This window comes from Schistocerca piceifrons, chromosome 8, assembly GCF_021461385.2.
Source record: "Schistocerca piceifrons isolate TAMUIC-IGC-003096 chromosome 8, iqSchPice1.1, whole genome shotgun sequence".
NCBI classification, from domain to species: Eukaryota; Metazoa; Arthropoda; class Insecta; order Orthoptera; family Acrididae; genus Schistocerca; species Schistocerca piceifrons.
The window spans coordinates 472,037,702-472,054,951 of NC_060145.1; the positions used below are offsets into that span (position 1 = coordinate 472,037,702).

The following is a 17,250-nucleotide window of genomic DNA, read 5'->3' on the forward strand; positions in this document are numbered from 1 at the left end:
ATGGTGCTTCGACAACCAATCCACCTGTCATGAAATATGCTATTCAGTACCGCTTCAACCGCACGCGAGCTATGTGCCGGACATCCATCATGCAGTGAAACATCTTGTAGTATCATCGGTAGAACATTACGTAGGAAATCAGCATACATTGCGGCATTTAGATTGCCAACGGTAAAATGGGGGGCAGTTATCCTTCCTCCCATAATGCCGCACCATACATTAACCCACTAAGGTAGGTGATGTTCCACTTGTCGCAGCCATTTTGGATTTTCCGTTGCCCAATGGTGCATATTATGCAGGTTTACGTTACCGCTGTTGGTGAATGACGCTTCGTCGCTAAATAGAACGCGTGCAAAAAATCTGTCATCGTCCCGTAATTTATCTTGTGCCCAGTGGCAAAACTGTACACGACGTTCAAAGTCGTCGCCATGCAATTCCTGATGCATGGAAATATGGTACGGGTGTAATCGATGTTGATGTAGCATTTCTCAACACGTTTTTGGGATTCCCGATTCTCCCGCAATTTGTCCGCTACTGACGTGCGGATTAGCCGCGACAGCAGCTAAAACACCTACTTGGGCATCATCATTTGTTGCAGGTCGTGGTTGACGTTTCACATGTGCCTGAACACTTCCTGCTTCCTTAAATAACGTAACTATCCGATGAACGGTCTGGACACTTGGATGATCTTGTCCAGGATACCGAGCAGCATACATAGGACACACACGTTGGGCTCAATGGCTCTGAGCACTAAGGGACTTAACATCGTAGGTCATCAGTCCCCTAGAACTACTTAAACCTAACTAACCTAAGGACATCACACACATCCATGCCCGAGGCAGGATTCGAACCTGCGTCCGTAGCAGTCCCGCGGTTCCGGACTGCAGCGGCAGAACCGCACGGCCACCGCGGCCGGCCACACGTTGGGCGTTTGATCACAACAGCCATACATCAACACGATATCGACCTTTTCCGTAATTGGTAAACGATCCATTTTAACACGGGTAATGTATCGCGAATCAAATACCGTCCGCACTGGCGGAATGTTACGTGATACCACGTACTTACACGATTGTGACTATTACAACGCCGTCTATCACAAATCGAAAGAAGTGGTCCAACTAAAACATTCATATTTCTGTACGTACTGCACGAATATGTAATAAAAATGAGGATTCCTTTTTTAAAAATAAACGCAGTTGATATCCGCTTGACGTATGGCAGCGCCATCTATCGGGCATCCATAGGGCCATCTGGTTTCCCCCTTCAAGCTAGACGAGTTTCGTTCTTTGTAGTTTTTTCGTTTTATGCTTATTTCGTGAGATTTTTGTCCCGGTCACTGTCAATGGACCACACTGTATACGGTGTTCATAAAGTTCCCAATTCAGAACAACGTAGGAAGAGAACCAGTGCTCAGAAGGAAGTCAAATTTGAACAGCATATTATTGATACAAGTGGAAACATCATGGAAAAAAATTATCGGAAATTTGACCAATACGTGGCGCTGTAAGCGTCAGAATATGCACGTCAACAGACGCGTGGCACACTGTTGTTCCACAGCTTGCGTCCGAGACACCCAACATGACTATCTGCATGAAAAATCTCGCGCTGCTGGTGAAGTTCTTTTATAAAAACTCTGCCAGTAGTCTCACAGAACATCCGAGCAATCAGGGCTCTGAAAAATGGCATTGGCTCAATGTCTGCTAAGGGTCTGGAAAAAATGAGTACAAAATTTGAAAAGACGGGTTTTTCAGAAGTGCAATGTGGCAGCGGGTGGAAGCAGTTGATCCGACGTCTGTCGAAGGTGTAGCACGGGTTTTCAGGACGGGTCAAGCGGTGTTGTGCAAACATGCAGTCCACGGGGAATTGCCCCGACGTTGGACATGCCTGCGACCGTAGTGCATAATATCCTGCATTGATACCGTACAAAGTCAGCCTTGCTCAGGATTGCTTCCTCTTGGCGTGCCAGCAAAACAAACATTCGCCCTGGAATTTATTGCTGGCATGGAAGTGGACAGACGAAGCCCATTTCAATCTACAAGGACATGTCAATATGCAGAACTGCACCTTATGGGCAAAGGAAAATCCACGGACACATCAACCGCTACTACCTCATTCAGCAAAAGTGAGTGTATGGTGCGGGTCGACGGCATCGTTTATCGTAGGATCGGATTTTTTCGAGGAAATGAGTCCAGCCGGTCCTGTTACCTGTACCGTCACTGGTAAACGCTATGAGAGTCTTCCGCGTATCAACGTCATTCCAAACCTCCAACAGCGTGGATGTGTGGGTAGGGTCATTTTTGTGCAAGATGGCGCTTTTCCACACGTTACACAGGGACATTTCGGAATTCCTAGAATTATCAGCTGTCATTTCTTTACAATATGGCCGTCCACATCACCTGATCTTAATCCGTATGACTTCTGGCTGTGGGGTTATCTGAAATGTTCAAAATCGCTGTGAGCACTATGGGACTTAACTGCTGCGGTCATCAGTCCCCTAGAACTTAGAACTACTTAAACTTAACTAACCTAAGGACATCACACACAGCCATGCTCGAGGCAGGACTCGAACCTGCGACCGGAGCGGTCGCGCGGCTCCAGACTTTAGCGCCTAGAACCGCTCGGCCACTCCGGCCACCCGGTTATCTGAAATGTGTTTGGTTCATTGCTCCAATTACGAACGTAGTTGAACACTCATTGCACAACATATTCTGAACGTGATCCCCGAGATACTCCAATCTGTTGTGGAACATGTTGTGGCGTAGCAAGACAGCCACGCCACGGAAGTAGCCGAAAGGCACGCGTTTAGTCTACGCAGGCAAGAGATAGGTCTGTAACAGGATACGTAATGAATGCTATAAAGAAAAGTACGTAGCTTCTGGAATACTTAACTTTAATCCATCCTTGGTACATCGCTATTGACGATATAAGTGAGACTCCATAGATACATGCAATGTTACTAATGGCGCCTTGCTAGGTCGTAGCCATTGACTTAGATGAAGGCTATTCTATCTATCTGCTCGGAAAAGGAGCGAGGCTTCGTCAGTGTAGTCGCTAGCTACGTCGTCCGTACAACTGGGGCGAGTGCTAGTCCGTATCTCGAGACCTGCCTTGTGGTGGCGCTCGGTCTGCGATCACACAGTGGCGACACGCGGGTCCGACATGTACTAATGGACCGCGGCCGATTTAAAGCTACCACCTAGCAAGTGTGGTGTCTGGCGGTGACACCACAGAACACGCTGTTTCAACTAGTGGCAGAAAACGGTGGGCAGCATATTGCACATGTCTTGCGCCAGTCTTATGACAGAAACAGATGTCATTTTGTTTCTTATGAGGTTTTTGGCCCGAGTACTATTAAAAACCTAAGTCTTTTTGACTCTTAAGAGATTTGTTGCCCTAGGACAAATAAAAACTGATATCATTTTGCTTTTTATGCAGGTTTTGGCACCCGGACAATTATAAACCGATGTCATTTGCCTTTTTAGGTGGTTGCTAGTCTCACGACAAGTAGAAACCGATTTTCCAATCCGATTTGGTACGACCTGGCTGTGGTGGATGGGCTTACGCAAACAACAGTGCCACAGATGTTTACCGTCGAACTCATGCACTGATGCACATTGATCATTACGGATGATGCAATGTGCAACACAAACCACAGCCGTGGTATTGTGATACATCTGTTATCTGTAAGCGACCACTTGATTCTGACGGAGCATACTCGCAAGCTATGACCGACTGGTCTAGCGTAACTCGCAGCGTTCTAGCTTGCGAGACGGGCGGTGAGCCAGAGAGAGATCGCAATCCCACGGCAGATTAACGGCCGTGGCCTGGTACACCGTCTAGCCTGACCGCCGTTTTAGGCGGTTTCCCACGCCCGTTTAAACAAATATTGGGCTGGTCTCCGAATGCCGCCTCAGGGAACACGACATGCAAACAGTTAAAATGCGATCACACACAGAACAAAGTTTACACGATTTACAGTTATATGACGGAACACGACTTGGTTCCTTTCGGTTACCTTAACTGGTGCCCATACTGAGATGAACGCGTGGGAAAAGACCACTCAGCCTAGTTACAGTTTCAAACTTCATAAAGCACAATGTTTGCGCTGATGCTGTTCTCTCTCTCTCTCTCTCTCTCTCTCTCTCTCTCTCTCTCTCTCTCTCTCTGTTTCTCTCTCTCTTTGTGTGTGTGTGTGTGTGTGTGTGTGTGTGTCTGTGTTCTATTATTTATTTTTTACGTTTTTCGTGCTTTTTATGTGTAGTTCACTTAAACAGTGTGCCGTTGCGTAGTCTCCTCGTTTATAATCTGTTTTCCTTCTGAAACTTCCTAGCAGTGTGTACCACACCGCGACTCGAACTCGAGACCTTTGCCTTTGGCGAGCAAGTGCTCTACCATCTGAGCTACCCAAGCGCGACTCACGACCCGTCCTCACAGCTTCAATTCCGCCAGTACGTCGTGTCCTACCTCCCAAAATTCACAGAAGCGGAACTAGCACTCCTGGAAGAAAGGATATTGCGTAGAGATCAGACGGCTCAGATGGTACAGCACTTTCCCGCGAAAGACAAAGGTCCGAGTTCGAGTCTCGGTCTGGCAGACAGTTTTAATCTCCCGGGAAGTTTCATATCACCTCACACGCCGGTGCAGAGTGAAAATTTCATTCTGTTTTCTTTCTGCCATTATCTTCTGGATGTGGAAGAACTATGGTAAGTTTTACAGGTTGTGGTAAAATTTTAATATTAGCTTTGATTCTGTGAATGAAAAGTTTATATTGGTGGTAAATGCTTTGTTTTCAAACAAACTGGGGCTAAAAACAATCTTTAAACAATTTTATGATTTCCCAAAATAGCTGGGGCATGTGGCATATACAGGGGATTCAGATGGCCCTACCTATGGGTTGTCCGCCCCGATAGCTGAGTGGTCAGCGTGGCGGACTGTCACGCCAAGGGGCCCGGGTTCGATTCCCGGCTGCGTCGGAGATTTTCTCCGCTCAGGGGCTGGGTGTTGTGTTGTCCTCATTATCATTTCATCATCATCATCAGTGAAAGGCAACGGGAAACCACCACTGGAATCACTTCCCTAGACGCTCATGCGGTGGACCTCTCTGACGAGGCTTCCCCCATAACAAGACCTGCCGTAAGGCAGAACACAAAATAGTCTACCTATGGGTTTTATGTATCCAGCAACATTTTCAAAAATCGTGTACAAGAGTTTCTTATTTTCTTGCTCACTACGTTAAAACTGTTAGTCCTACATGATGTCTTTGTAGAAAATTTAATGTAGTTAAATTTTTTTACTTGGATACGTTTTCGCTGGAGACTACGGTTTTCGAGTTATTCAAGAAAAACGCGTTTGAAAGTCGCTTTTGTTCGTTTTTTCTTGAATAATACCAAAACTGAACCATCTAGGAGAAACTATCTCAGTACAGAACTTAAGTACGTCATATATCCTAAAAAAATGTCTACGGTTTTCGAGTTATTCAAGAAAAACGCGTTTGAAAGTCGCTTTTGTTCGTTTTTTCTTGAATAATACCAAAACTGAACCATCTAGGAGAAACTATCTCAGTACAGAACTTAAGTACGTCATATATCCTAAAAAAATGTCTCGTTCATTTTCTCTGTAGAGCTAATAGTTTGTGCACAGCGAGCGAGAGAATATGAAGATCAAGCAAGTTGTATGTGAAGGCGCTGCGGGTTGCATAAAATGCATAGGTGGGGGCAGCTGATTCACCCTGTTTGCCACATCAGGACTCCAAGAAATAACATGCTTTCAGGGATTACTTTAATGGATTTCATTTATAAACTGACAACTGAAATATGTAAACATATTTATGTAAGTAACACGAAAAGTTATTTTCTTATTATATCTGAAAATACAATCAGTAGAATTTTCATAGTTTTGATAATTTTTTAGGAAATTGCAAGAAAATAGTTCATTTTTTTCTGTTTTGCATTTAGTGCACTGCTCAAATGTGGAACTCTTACACCGAGGCAACCCGCATTTCAAACTACTTTCCTGGGTTTTATTCATCATCCGAGGTAGACGCATGGCGTGTAACGTTGTGATGGCACAGGCTTTGGTGTTCTGCAACTTTTTCTCTTTGGTTTGCACCCTGTTGCTCATCGTTCGTTCTCTTATTCTTCGCTCTCTACTTTTTCTTGCACTCTCTCTTGTGAATGTGAAAGTAAAGGTCGTGGCCGAATGCTGACATCGAAAAAACGAATCGCTGTATTGTTACGAGGAAATAAACAAAGGGTTTAAATGGCTCTGAGCACTATGGGACTCAACATCTAAGGTCATCAGTCCCCTAGAACTTAGAAGTACTTCAACCTAACTAAACTAAGGACATCACACACATCCATGCCCGAGGCAGGATTCGAACCTGCGGTCGTAGCGGACGCGCGGTTCCCGACTGAAGCGCCTAGATCCGCTTGGCCACACCGGCCGGCGGATAGAAACAATCACTTATTCGATACCCCAGGATATGTTAGTATATTACAGTTTACTCGAAACGACTTATAATTCAAAATTGCGAAAAACAAGTAGAAATTTTATTTATTTCTTGTAGCCATGTTGAAACTGCGATAGTCAGCTTTCTGTAATAAGATACCGAAACGTACTAGGATCTTGCAGAAAGGAAAATAAGCGATGCGCAGAAAGCACATGGTGTGAAGCACACGGTACAACCAGGCTCCTCAGGTTTAGTTAATTGCGTGAGCTAGCAAAGAAAAAAAAAAAAAAAAAAAAAAAAAAGGGTAGTAAGGCATATAGGCATATAGTTTCACGGTGAACCAGAACTCCACCGACAAACCTTCTGAGTATTTTGGTATAAGGGACCCACTGCTCGTCACACAGTTATGTATATCGACTGGTTACTTGTCCCGATCAGCTTTGTGTCTGTATTACACCGAACATAGTGCACAACAGTACAAAAGTCGACGGTAGTGTGCGCTATGTGCCTTGTTTGCGTTCGCTCGCGTACCTACTGTTGATAACAGCAATGCCCTCTTGAAGTCGTCGCCCTGAATTTCCACTCAGCACTGCTGGATTTGGTCTAGCGCAGGCCTGGTCGAACGCCGCTGAAACAAAGCAGTCGCCTTTTCAGAAGCCTAGCAGTTTGCGGACAGTGCTACTCGCGTTAAATCATATATAAGTTCTGCATTAGGAATACTACAGCGTCTACGCAATTCTCCAAATAAGAGAAATAGAGAAGTCACACTGTTCAATGCTGCATGGGAATTGCCTTAGCTTACTTTTCGTAATGTTTAAAGGCCATGCAAAGTGACTAACATCCAATCGCACGATTATAAGCTGCAAAAAAAAGGAATTACGTCATTACGACACCAGCCTCAAAGACGACGTGACGCACTTGCCTTGCGACTACCGACAGTGAATGCTGGCAGACCTGGCGGCGGCCGTTACGGGAAAGAATGAGTTAAGGGTAAGTAGAGTGGAGACAAAACCTTTTATGGTTGACTTCACCAATTATTTGAATTCATTAAAAGTCTTAAAGCAGGGGAGAATTAACTGTTAACAGATATAGCGGGGAGCCAACGGCCTTGCCGCAGTGGTAACACCGGTTCCCGTCAGATAACCGTAGTTAAGCGCTGTCGGGCTGGGCCAGCACTTAGATGGGTGACCATCCGGTCTGCCGGGCGCTGTTGGCAAATGGGGTGCACTCAGCCCTTGTAAGGCCTGCTGAGGAGCTACTTGGCCGGCCGGAGTGGCCGAACGGTTCTAGGCGCTTCAGTCTGTAACCGCGCTGCTGCTACGGTCGCAGGTTCGAATACTGCCTCGGGCATGGATGTGTGTGATGTCCTTAGTTAGGTTTAAGTAGTTCTAAGTTCTAGGGGACTGATGACCTCAGAAGTTAAGTCCCATAGTGCTCAGAGCCATTTGAACCATTTTTGAGGAGCTACTTGATTGAGAAGTAGCGGCTCCGGTCTCGGAAACTTACATACGGCCACGAGAGTGGTGTGCTGACCACATGCCCCTCCATATCCGCGTCCAGTGACGCCTATCGGCAGAGGATGACACGGCGGCCAGTCGGTCCCGTCGGTTCCGTTGAGCCTTCATGGCCTGTTCAGGAGGAACTTTTTTTCATTTTTTTAGATGTAGCGGAGAAGATTGGTGCCATCAAAAATTAATAATCCTATGGAAAAATCAGCCTCAAGTTCATGACATGGAACAATTCAGTAATCAAAGGTAGTCATTTGAGGACCAGACTTGACTGCGACGTTACGGTACTTGAAACACTTCGTCGTGAGTTCGAGGACTCTGCACGACTAAAGACGGAATCTGATTAGTTTGTCAGAACGCTCTCCGTTCGTCTTCTAAAAATGTTCAAATGTGTGTGAAATCTTATGAGACTTAACTGCTAAGGTCGTCAGTCCCTAAGCTTACACACTACTTAACCTAAATTATCCTAAGGACAAACATACACACCCATGCCCGAGGGAGGACTCGAACCTCCGCCGGGACCAGCCGCACAGTCCATGACTGCAGCGCCTAAGACCGCTCGGCTAATCCCGCACGGCGTTCGTCTTCTAATGAGCCTCGTTATTTTCAACTTGATCTGATAGATGTACAGTGTAGCACCCAGCCGAAGAAACTGTTTCTCCGATCCAGAAATTTACAAGACTTTTTTTAAGATGTTACCCTAAGAGAAATATACTCTTCTTTTAAAGCAACTTGTTTGACTATCACGAACCACTGTTCCAAATACATTACATACTAGCTGAGTACCCAACATTTCATGGATATGTGCACTCGAAGTCAAAAGACACGTAACACATAGGAATTGTCGGAATGGGGCGGAAATTGGTAGATCTGATGCACATCTGCATACAAACAAATGACCACAATTTAAGAAAAAATAGATGATTTATTGAAGAGAAAAGGCTTAAAAAAGTGAGCGAGTCAATAACGCGTTGACCCACTTGTGACCCTTATGCAAGCAGTTATTCGGTTTGGCTTTGATTGATATAGTTTTTTGATGTCGTCCTCAGGGAAATCGTGCCAAATTCTGTCCAACTGGCGAATTAGATCGTCAGAATCAGGAGCTGGTTGGAGGAACCGGCCCGTAATGCTCCGAACGTTCTCAAGTTGGATGAGGCGTCTATTGAACGTCGATGGGACATAATTTAGAGGTCAGTTCATGAACAAAACCCTGTACAGGCAGTTCTTTCGCAGTTATGGACGGCGACAGAAGCAGTGGGGGACTTCTAACGAGCTGCTGAGTCCATGCCGTGTCAAGCTGCTGCACTGCCCCGAGCCAAAGGAGGTCCGACTCCATTTTAGGAGGTAGCACATGACTTTTGTCATTTCATGAATAGCCATCTCACTCACACACCTGCTCGGAATAGCGCAGTGATGGGGGAAACCGGAGTGCTGAGCACACTTGGCTAGGTTCACGGAGCGCAACTATGGTCAGGACTGCTCTAGGGTTTTGTTTTTTGGCGGTATTATTTGTGCTTTAACAGCGATACACAGCTATACGGTGGGTAGGTTTCTGACGAAGAGCTGACCGGTAGGCACATCGAATATGGGTTGACTGAACGCAATGGAAGAGCAACAAAACGACACTTGTTTTGCATCTGGGGTTGTTGCATTACACCGTGCTGTGTGTCGCACGTTTGGATTATTTCACATACAGTCGTGTTTCTGGTGACAAGGCACTTTCACAGAAACCAGGGTGACTTCGCAACAAACCGAATAAATCACAATTACATTATTATTCTGTAATGAGGCGTCGGAGGCTGTGGGTCCCTGAAACCAAGTTACTCAGAGCGCTTCGCTGAACAGTCTCTGAAAATTTGCCAGTGGATTTCTAGTTCATCCTGTATGCTATATATGGACTGAGGATGTCAGTTAGGTGGTGGCTATCAAGTGGTTAGCAAATGAGAGCTACTACTTTCTTTTAAGATTCTGAGACGTCCGGAAAACCAGGTTTTAAAACTTTCGCGCGCACTTAACTACGTGTATCATACTTGTGACGAGAGCGTGCTGTAATGATGTGTCTGTGGCAGTGTTAGGTCGGCTGCAGCGGCGCCCCCGGAGATGGGGAGCGGCAGAAGGGCAGAGCGGCCCGGTCGTTAATCACGGGCTGGCGGCGGCGTCGGCGGCGGCACATTTCTGGGAGGCGGGAGGCGGCGTTCCTCGCAGCACACACCAGGCTGCGGGGGCGGAGGGCGCGTGTAATTAGCAGCTCATTAGCGGCCACACGTGGCTCCGCTTCCTGCCCCCCTCTATGTCCTCGGCCGCCATCCTCTCCTCTCCTCTGCTCTGCCAGTGCAGCTTCTTCTGCTCCTGCAGCTCACTTTGCCGACATACAGAAAGCAACGAAAAGTTAGAAGTTACCCACAGAAGCCAGCCGTGTGACTGATACCGCAAGCAACGGATTACTGTAAACTACGTAAATACTTACGGTGGCAATGTTTTTGATGGCAGGAAAGAACATGTGCGGGTCCAGGGTTCGGTCCTGTGAGGGTCACAGTTTGTTTGTGATTAATGATGATTTTCAAAATATGTTCCAAATTCCGGAATTCCGCATCCCTGTTTCAGCGTGTGGTGGGGGGGGGGGCGGGGGTAATTGCAGTGAAACCTCTTACACAGTATTTTGCTGTTCGTCTCTGATGGTGATTTTCAGAATATGTTACAACATCTAGATCTCTGCTGGGGGGGGGGGGGGGGGTTTGACAGTGGTCACTAAACCCCTTCCACAGTTTGGATGCTGTCAGTATGCAGGGCTTTTCCACTGTAGCTTAACCATGTTCACACAGGTAACTCCCTTCCACCCTCCATCCCCCGGCCATCTTGCGCCATTACTCCAGGTTTCAACATGCGAGAAATTTTTACGTTTTTTTGAAAAATATGTAAAAATCTGCCAACCGGTTGCATAGGTTTTCTATATACCTGGACCGGGTTTCGTCACTTCTAGGGGTGACTTCATCAGAAGGCAAGGTAATTATCTAAAATGAATATGTCAGATTAAATATTTTGTCTAATAAAAGTTTACATTAATGTACACGTGAGTAAAACAAATAGTACTTAAATGAAGAACATATCGTCAAAGATGTACAGTGATTTAAAGACATAATGTTCTTCAAAAAGTCAAACATTAAAACATAAGTAACACCGGTGAGGTGTGAGGAGACTGACTGTGGCAACTAGTCACGCTACCAAGTAAAGGTAATGTAGGGGGCGCCACAAGCGTAACGATGGTGCCCCTGGACGTTTCTGAAAGATAAATGAACTGTCTGCTTTCTTTCTTCTGATTTACTATAATGACAGTGAGCCGTGCTCTCTCCCAACTATGCGTTTTGTGAACTTCGTTGTCTATCTGTGTTTGGTTTCCCACCCTTGTCGCGGTTACGTCGTGGTTCTTCTTCCTTCTACGTGTGGTAGCAGTGATGTGTACCCATCTTTGCGCCGTATACCATCTTTGGTTTGGTGCATATACATTACTGGCCACTAAAATTGCTACACCACGAAGATGACGTGCTACAGACACGAAATTTAACCGAAAGGAAGAAGATGCTGTGATATGCAAATGATTAGCTTTTCAGAGCATTCACACAAGGTTGGCGCCGGTGGCGACACCTACAACGTGCTGACATGAGGAAAGTTTCCAATCGATTTCGCATACACAAACAACAGTTGACCGGCGGTGCCTGGTGAAACGTTGTTGTGATGCCTCGTGTAAGGAGGAGAAATGCGCACCATCACGTTTCCAACTTTGATAAATGTCGGATTGTAGCCTATCGCGATTGCGGTTTATCGTATCGCGACATTACTGCTCGCGTTGGTCGAGATCCAATGACTTTTACCAGAATATGGAATTGGTGGGTTCAGGAGGGTAATACGGAACGCCGTGCTGGATCCCAACGGCCTCGTATCACTAGCAGTCGAGATGACAGGCATCTTAACCGCATTGCTGTAACGGATCGTGCAGCCACGTCTCGATCCCTGAGTCAACAGATGGGGACGTTCGCAAGAGAACAACCATCTGCACGAACAGTTCGACGACGTTTGCAGTAGCATGGACTATCAGCTCGGAGACCATGGTTGCGGTTACCCTTGACGGGGCATCACAGACAGGAGCGCCTGCGATGGTGTACTGAAAGACGAGCCTGGGTGCACGAATGGCAAAACGTCATTTTTTCGAATGAATCCAGGTTCTGTTACAGCATCATGATGGTCGCATCCGCGAAGGCGACATCGCGGTGAACGCACATTGGAAGCGTGTATTCGTCATCGCCATACAGGCGTATCATCCGGCGTGATGGTATGGTGTGCCATTGGTTACACGTCTCTGTCACCTCTTGTTCGCATTGATGGTACTTTGAACAGTGGACGTTACATTTCAGACGTGTTACGACCCATGGCTCTACCCTTCATTCGATCCCTGCGAAACCCTACATTTCAGCAGGATAATGGACGACCGCATGTTGCAGGTCCTGTACGGGCCTTTCTGGATACAGAAAATGTTCGACTGCTGCCCTAGCACATTCTCCAGATCTCTCACCAACTGAAAACGTCTGGTCAATGGTAGCCGAGCAACTGGCTCGTCACAATACGCCAGTCACTACTCTTGATGAACTGTGGTATCGTGTTGAAGCTGCTTGGGCAGCTGTACGTGTACACGCCATCCAAGCTCTGTTTGACTTAATGCCCAGGCGTATCAAGGCCGTTACTACGGCCAGAGGTGGTTATTCTGGGTACTGATTTCTCAGGATCTATGCACCCAAATCGCGTGAAAATGTAATGACATGTCAGTTCTAGTATAATATATTTGTCCAATGAGTACCCGTTTATCATCTGCATTTCTTCTTGGTGTAGCAATTTTTATGGCCAGTAGTGTAGTTTTCGGCAAGCGGGTCTGGAGTGAGTCGGTCGGTTGTTGTGGACGAGAGATCTCCACGCGGTGCAGTCGGCTGGGGTCGCTGGCAGTCCCTGCGCAGTAGATGTAACAGCTGCAGTGGCGATGAAAAAGTTCCCGTTCGAAGTTCCCTTACCTGCATATCAGCGCTTATTTAAGCGCGTCGAAGTCCCACTCCGTTGCGTATACGCTGCAGCAGTGATATCAAACGGAAGCTTTTTGACCTCCACTTATATATGGTCCAGCTATCTTGTCCACCCAAAATATCTCTGCAACAATAACAGGTATTGGAAAACGACTTTCACTGGTATCAATGTAGAGCTGGGGCCCATGAATGTACATATCTGGAAACATTCTAAAACGAAAGCATATGTGACTTCAAGAAGAACATAATAATTCCAATCCCAAAGAAAGCAGGTGTTGACAGATGTGAAAATTACCGAACTATCAGATTAATAAGTCATAGCTGCAAAACACTAACGCGGATTCTTTACAGACGAATGGAAAAACTGGTAGAAGCCGACCTCGGGGAAGATCAGTTTGGATTCCGTAGAAATGTTGGAACACGTGAGGCAATACTGACCTTACGACTTATCTTGGAAGAAAGATTAAGAAAAGGCAAACCTACATTTCTAGCATTTGTAGACTTAGAGAAAGCTTTTGACAATGTTGACTGGAATACTCTCTTTCAAATTCTGAAGGTGGCAGGGGTAAAATACAGGGAGCGAAAGGCTATTTACAATTTGTACAGAAACCAGATGGCAGTTATAAGAGTCGAGGGGCATGAAAGGGAAGCAATGGTTGGGAAAGGAGTGAGACAGGGTTGTAGCCTCTCCCCGATGTTATTCAATCTGTATATTGAGCAAGCAGTAAAGGAAACAAAAGAAAAATTCGGAGTAGGTATTAAAATTCATGGAGAAGAAGTAAAAACTTTGAGGTTCGCCGATGACATTGTAATTCTGTCAGAGACAGCAAAGGACTTGGAAGAGCAGTTGAACGGAATGGACAGTGTCTTGAAAGGAGGATATAAGATGAACATCAACAAAAGCAAAACGAGGATAATGGAATGTAGTCAAATTAAGTCGGGTGATGCTGAGGGGATTAGATTAGGAAATGAGACACTTAAAGTAGTAAAGGAGTTCTGCTATTTAGGGAGTAAAATAACTGATGATGGTCGAAGTAGAGAGGATATAAAATGTAGACTGGCAATGGCAAGGAAAGCGTTTCTCAATAAGAGAAATTTGTTAACATCGAATATAGATTTAGGTGCCAGGAAGTCGTTTCTGAAAGTATTTGTATGGAGTGTAGCCATGTATGGAAGTGAGACATGGACGATAACTAGTTTGGACAAGAAGAGAATAGCAGCTTTCGAAATGTGGTGCTACAGAAGAATGCTGAAGATAAGGTGGGTAGATCACGTAGCTAATGAGGAGGTACTGAATAGGATTGGGGAGAAGAGAAGTTTGTGGCACAACTTGACTAGAAGAAGGGATCGGTTGGTAGGACATGTTCTGAGGCATCGAGGGATCACAAATTTAGCATTGGAGGGTAGCGTGGAGGGTAAAAATCGTAGAGGGAGACCAAGAGATGAATACACTAAGCAGATTCAGAAGGATGTAGGTTGCAGTAGGTAGTGGGAGATGAAGAAGCTTGCACAGGATAGAGTAGCATGGAGAGCTGCATCAAACCAGTCTCATGACTCAAGACCACAACAACAATAACATGTGTTTTTTAACACAAACGTATGTTTTTTTTAAATAGACCTCCTGTATTTTTTCTTCAGCAATCCATAGCATGACAAAGCACGTACACAATGGCGTTGATTGCATCGCAATATTCCCATTACATCCCGAGATATTAAGACGCGAAGTTGACGCTTGAAACACCCGACATGCGCTGCTAGCGCACGTCCTGAGGCTCAGGCGTGAACCCCATGCTGCCCGTAATCGCGATGTGATTGACATGTGTAATCACACCTCCATACTTATCAAGAGGTCCGAAACGAATTATATGGTCTGCTGCCATCAACTCTCATAAGCACATAATGGTTTCCCTCTTGCACGTTTTACGTAGCTACGTACACAATATGAACCAGTACCGATCGGTGTACACCCGTCAGGTTGTCTTATTTATCCTGCACACCCAAAATATGGTTTATCTAATACGTTATACGACCCATTGTGCCTGTCGCACAGGGCCTGGCTCTACCTAGTCTAGTGTCCAACGTAGTTCCCACTACTGCCACAGTTACCACTTCGCCTTGGGTTATGATTTGCGACCCATGCAAACTCCTGTACTCTACCACCCTCCGAGCATCCCATTTGTTGTTGCTTTGGCGTGCAGAACACCGCTTGCCAGTGTAGTCGTGCATCAGAGTAATCTAGTGACGACACGGAGGTAGTACACATTGTGAATATACGTTGTGTTGTGGAACTTATACTGTGCACTATAATGTACACACATGAAGATATGGTAGAAATGCTGCTGATGTATGGAGAATGTACGTTGACGGGAAATACGTTATGAGATTGCTTGTTTGTTGATAGTACTGTTAGCGAACATTATGATTATTAAGTTAACATGTCTGTTTTCTACCCTACTCTACATTCCTGTACTGTACCCTGTTGTAGGTGGACGAAATGCTGTTCAGGCAGAACGACTGTACAGAAGACGATTCCCTGACAAGCCATCGCCTTCGCGCCTGATGTTTGGTCGTCTCACATCTCGTCTACGTGAAACGGGAAGCTTAAATCCAAGACCTCGACATCGTCCTAGAACACGCACAGATGAACGTGCTGAAGTTGCTGTGCTCGCTACCATAGCTGTGAATCCTCAAATCAGTACACGTCAAATTGAACGTGAAGTTGGTGTGTCGAAATCAAGTGCGAAGCGTATTCTTAAACGTCATAAATTTCATCCTTACTATGTTCATTTAAACCAGGATCTTCATGGAAATGACTTCCGCAATAGGGTAACATTTTGTCGGTGGGCTCAGCAAAAACTTCTGACTAATCCAAATTTTTTTGCAGATGTTCTCTTTACCGACGAGGCATCATTCTCCAACAAAGGAATTGCCAATATGAGGAATATGCATTATTGGTCCGCAGACAATCCAAAATGGCTCCGTCAGGTAGAGCATCAACGTCCGTGGAAAGTTAATGTTTGGTGTGGGATTACTGGAGATACCATTATCGGACCTTTCTTTATAAATGGCATCCAAAATGGCAGACAATACTCCAGATTTATACGACAGGATCTTCCTGTTCTCTTGGACACCGTACCTCTGAACCGGAGAATGGTCATGTGGTATCAGCATGACGGATGCCCTGCACATAACGCCTTACGAGCACGACGACTTCTGAACCGTAAGTTCCCTGGTAGGTGGATTGGACGAGGTGGCCCAGTTAGGTGGCCTGCCCGATCTCCGGACCTTACACCGCTGGATTATTTTCTTTGAGGAGCAGTGAAGCATGCTGTTTACCAACATGAACCAACAACACCAGAGGACATGCTTGTACAGCCATCAAAGAGGAAACAGTAGCACGAAGTAGGGCATCCTTCATCCGCAGAGTGACCCTATATATGCAAGCCAATGGGCATCACTTTGAGCATGAGATGTGAACGCTATGTTTAGTATGTAGTGCTGGTATCACAGTGGAAGTTTCTACAAAGGGCCATTTTACCCAGTGATGTTAAGAAACATTTGTTTGCAACAATTTGTCATTTAACGCATTAGATAAACATAACATTGATAATTATGTGATAGTAAAAATAATTGGTTAAACATGTTTACATTCATCCTCTATGTCCTACCTGAACTTCCCAAGTCAAAACATTTTTGCCCAAACAACGGTAAAACTTTTAGTCCACTTGCTCGTTTCACTAAAACCATCAACATGAATTTTACTATTACGAGTGAATGATTAACTGTAACTTGCGCTAGATCTACAGTAAAGTAAAGTTTTAACGTTGAACGGCATTACCTTTTTAGTAACGGATTAACGATGAGCGAAGTTAACTTTGTGACTAACGTTGCGGTACACAGATATGTTACAGAACCGCATCACCCCTAGCCTATGGGATAAATACCTGCTGGAATGCACGACGTTAATGCAGGATGGCAGCAGACCGTATTATTCGTTTCGGACCTCTTGATAAGTATGGAGGTGTGATCACGCATGTCAATCACATCGCGATTACGGGCAGCATGGTGTTCACGCCAGAGCCTCAGGACGTGCGCTAGCAGCGCATGTCGGGTGTTTCAAGCGTCAACTTCACGTCTCAATATCTCGGGATGTAATGGGAATATTGCGATGCAATCAACGCCATTGTGTATGTGCTTTGTCATTCTGTGGATTGCTGAAGAAAAA

At 45.5% G+C, this 17,250-nt stretch overlaps 1 pseudogene; it reads left to right on the forward strand.

Annotated features, from left to right (window-relative positions):
- Positions 1–7,549: 7,549 nt before the first annotated feature.
- Positions 7,550–7,667, forward strand: LOC124712752 (annotated as a pseudogene).
- The last annotated feature ends 9,583 nt before the right edge of the window (positions 7,668–17,250 follow it).